At 42.5% G+C, this 4430-nt stretch overlaps 1 pseudogene; it reads right to left on the reverse strand.

Annotated features, from left to right (window-relative positions):
• Positions 1 to 2024: 2024 nt before the first annotated feature.
• On the reverse strand, positions 2025 to 2114 carry LOC121143817 (annotated as a pseudogene).
• Between the last annotated feature and the right edge of the window lie 2316 nt (positions 2115 to 4430).

Below are 4430 nucleotides of genomic sequence, written 5' to 3' on the forward strand. Positions count from 1 at the left end.
AGTTCCATCCATTTGCCTGAGAATTTAAAGATTCATTTTTTTCTGCTGAGTAGTACTCCATTGTGTAAATGTACCACATTTTTTTATCCATTCTTCAGTTGAGGGGCATCTAGGTTGTTTCCAGGTTCTGGCTATTACAAATAATGTTGCTTTGAATACAGTTGAACATATGTCCTTGTTGTATGTATGTGCATCCTTTAGGTATATGCCTAAGAGTGGAATTGCTGGATCTTGAGGTAGACTGATCCCCATATCCCTGAGGAACTGCCATACTGTTTTCTTTTTTTTTTGCCTTACCTGGTTAATTAATTTATTTTTTTAAAATTCTTTTTATTTTAATTTTAAATAGCTTGTTTTACATGTCAATCCCAGTTCCCTCTCCCTCCCCTCCTCCCGCACGCCCCCCATCCCCCCCATCCTCCCACCCTATTGCCAATTTCTTCCACATAGGGGATATCTAGAGTCTGTCATTTCACTCAGGGTACGGTCCAGGCCATACTGGTTTTTATTACCTTGTTACTTTCTTAAAATCTCTGCTAGCCAATATGTAAAAAATCATGAGGCCACTAGAGGGAGTCCCACGCTAGCTAATCAGAATGGATGGGCCCCTTACATTAGTCCTTCTGCTCTTAGCAGGATGGGCAGAGGCCCTCTCTTGACCTTTGAATCCCCAAGCTGTGCTTAGCGTTGAGGGTTAATAACAAAAATGCAAATAATGAATTATAGAAGAGTTAGCTTTCACAGCCTTCAGGATTAGCGGAGGCTGGTACATAACTAAAATAACAGATGCTGTTGGACAAACAGCAGTTCATTTTGCCGTAAGTGAGCTATACAGATGTAACCTTTTGTCTTTGGTGCAAAGGTCTCAAAATTATCATTTCAGTTCAAAATACTTTTTGAATTAAACAGTCACTGGCATGTTACTTGCATATCTATATATCGTTTGCAAGGCTTTTGGGGGGAGAATGGTAGACACAGAGCTTACCGCCATCTTGCATGAAAACTCACTCATTGGAATATACATAGTTGTCCTTCATATAGAAGAATTTAACAACCCAAGACCTTTATATCACTCCCCATTACCTTTCTCAAGCCAGGTTAAGGCAGATTTTTAATTCTTCTATGACTCAATTTATTCACCTTGCTACCCTTCACTGAACCAACTTGTCTAAACACAGGAAACTTTCTCCCTGCATAGCATAGCATAGCATGGTAGAGGTAGCCTGCAGCAGGGACTCATGGTCATTATAATTAACTGATAGGCACTTACAGTTCTCACTAACTGGCAGACACCCAGATGATGTACCTGGATGTTTGTGCAGCGCTTTACACAGATTCACACAACTGCACAAAGTTCCTTAATTGTTATTCTAAATCCTGTTCTCAGATGAGAAGTACAAGGAAAGTTGAGTGTAATATTTTGTGTCACCCAGAAATTAAATAAGATGTGACATTTATCTGGGACTTGCTGGTAAGACAGCCTAACCAAATCAGACACTCTTAAAACAACAACAACAAACTGTGAGGACATCTGAGATGGCTCATTGAGTAAAAGTGCTTGCTGCTAACCCTGGTGACTGGAGCTTGGTTCCCAGAACCCACATAAAGATGCATGGAAAAAAAATTGACAAAGTTGTACTCTGACCACCTCATGTATATCATAGAACACATGCTCCCCTATGTTACACACCCAGAAATAATAAATAAAATGGAATTAAACATTATCAAAACAAGGTGTCTAGTTCCTGAGGAGTGTCAGCCAGTGTTGAACACACACACACACACACACACACACACACACACACACACACACGCTCGCGCGCGCAAGAGCATGTGTAACTGTGCACACAGGACCTGCACATATACACAAAGAAATGACATGGTCTATATACTATGCCTGTAATTTTTATGAATCTTTAAAGTATTTTTAAGCTGTTTATTATCATCATTTAAAAATCACCTTTGTCAGTATTCTAAAGGTTCATAGAGGCTATTTGTCTGTACTCTGCATGCACCAGGCACACAAAGGATGGATATTCCTTTCTTTAATGTTCCTAATAATCTAATAAGAACACATACTACACTTGATCTTAGCCAAAAGGCTGAGAAGCAATTGCCAGGCCACAATCCCACCACCAGAGAGTCTGGGGTGCAGGGAGGACCCTAAAAGAGATATTCATGGTAACCCGGAAATGTGTTCTCCTAATTGGATTGGGGGGGGGGAGAAGGGGAGGGCAGAAGGAGATGGGAGAGAGGGAGAAAAGAGGAGGAGAGAGGAGGAAATGGGAGAGCAGGAATGATGAGCCAGGGTAAGAATAGAGGAGAAAAGGATGGGAGATACCATAAAAGAGGGACCCATTATAAGTTGGAGGAGAGATCTCGCACTAGTGAGATCTACACAGATCTACAAGAATGACAGCAACTAGCATTACGGCTATCTTAATGCCCTCCCATGATAATGTAATGAGAATGATGATTACCTTATATGCCATCCTAGAACTCTCATCCAGTGGCTGATGGAGGCAGAGGCAGACATCTATAGCTGTGAACTGAATTGAACTCCTGGAACCCAGTTGCAAAGAGGAGTGATGAGTAAAGGAATCAAGATCAGGCTGATGAAACCCACAGAGGCAGCTGAGCTAAACAAGGGGGGAACACATGGACCCCAGACTGATGACTGAGGGGCCAGCACGGGACTGAGCCAGACATCCCTCCCACTGAACCTGGGTGTTAGAGAGGAGGCCTTGGCAATCTGTGGGACCTTGGAGAGTAGAGCAGTATTTATTCCTGGCATACAGATGGACTCTGGGAACCCATACCACATGGAGGGATGCTCTCTCAGCCTGAACACATGGGGAAGAACCTAGGCCCTTCCGGAAATGATGTGACAGACTCTGAAAATCCCTCATGGAAGCCCTTGCCTCCCTGGGGAGCAGAGTGGGGTGGAGTGGGGGTGAGGGGCTGGGAGGATTGGGGGTTGGGGGATGAGGGGAGGGAGAGGGAACTCAGAATGACATGTGTAAAAAGTTAGATAAAAATATGAATAAAAATGTTCCTAATAATCATTATTCTCAAAAATCCTTCTCTCCTCTACCAGTGACAACCTGTGTGGAAACCTTAGGACTAGCTTTAGGTCATCCTTGTTGATCACATGTCTCACAATACAAGTCCTGGCACATGCTGGACAAGCTCTAGAACACGTGGTGTTATGGTAGGTATCTGCCTGCCACTGAGCAATGGGCTTTTCTCACTGATGTCGCTGGGTTTCAGTGTATGTATCCCCAAGACATTCTGATGCCTGAATAATGTATGCTATATCATTACAGCTTAGAACCAGGGCTGTCTAACAAACAGCTTCCTTACTCTCTGTCTGAACCATCGCCCAGCAGAAATGGTAAATTTTTGACAAGAAGGGCCATCGGCTTTGCCCCTCCTTGCTGATTATAATACACATCCTTTCCTTTTGCTAGAAAGAAAGTAGACTACTTCCCCCTAGAAGCAGAAATGTGTGGTGGCTTTTGCACATGTCTCTCAGTGCAGTGAGAAGGCTCTGTGCTAACAGACAGGGCATATGAGATCTAGAGCAGCCTCATTTGTTTTCAGTGTCACTGCGGGGCTTTTCCTTATTGAGTGCCTCTGTACTTTCATTTATAAAGTAGCAACAATAACGGCTGCTCTATTTATCTCAGAGTTGTGATATTATCTGGAATAGGGTACGATAAAGCCCTGTGCAGAGAACCATGGCTACATTCCAGGAAGTGTGCGAGCCCCATTTGGAACCTCATTGTGGCTTCTTGGGGACAGATAATTCTTCTCACCTTACGAATGAATAAGTATCCCTATGGAAACTACCTTGGCAGCACTTGGAAGACGAAAGCCTCAGGTCCCATTGCCCATGCTGTTGATTGAGGTTTCTAACCATAAAATTATGATTTATTCATCCACCAGTGACAAATGTATGTAGTTTCTACAAAACTGAGTAAAAAGCATGTGACTTTTGTGAAAAAAATCAGTGACTAAGGTGTTTATATATACTGCATATTCTTTTAAAATTTCATATATGAGTACTATATTTGCTTTATTTTCATCCCTCCACCCCTTCTTACAATCCCCCTCTTACCCCTCAACTCCCTCTCAAATTTATGATTTCTTCTTTAGTTATCATTGCTTTACACACACACACACACACACACCCCTGTTGAGTGACTTTAGTGTTGCTTTCATGTACATGTGTGCATATATGTTTAGGACTGACAATTTGGGATTGGACAACCTATAAGGAGGTCTCTTCCTGGAACAGACTGACTCTTACTCTCTATCTCTCAGCAGTTATTAATTTCCTGTAGCTCTTCATCTAGGCATGAGGCCTTTGAGACTCCCTTAGTCGACTGACATACCTTCTGGTTTTGTGATTGTGCAGGTCTTGTTTA

This window comes from Mesocricetus auratus, unplaced genomic scaffold (assembly GCF_017639785.1).
Source record: "Mesocricetus auratus isolate SY011 unplaced genomic scaffold, BCM_Maur_2.0 Super-Scaffold_100013, whole genome shotgun sequence".
Classification (NCBI taxonomy): Eukaryota; Metazoa; Chordata; class Mammalia; order Rodentia; family Cricetidae; genus Mesocricetus; species Mesocricetus auratus.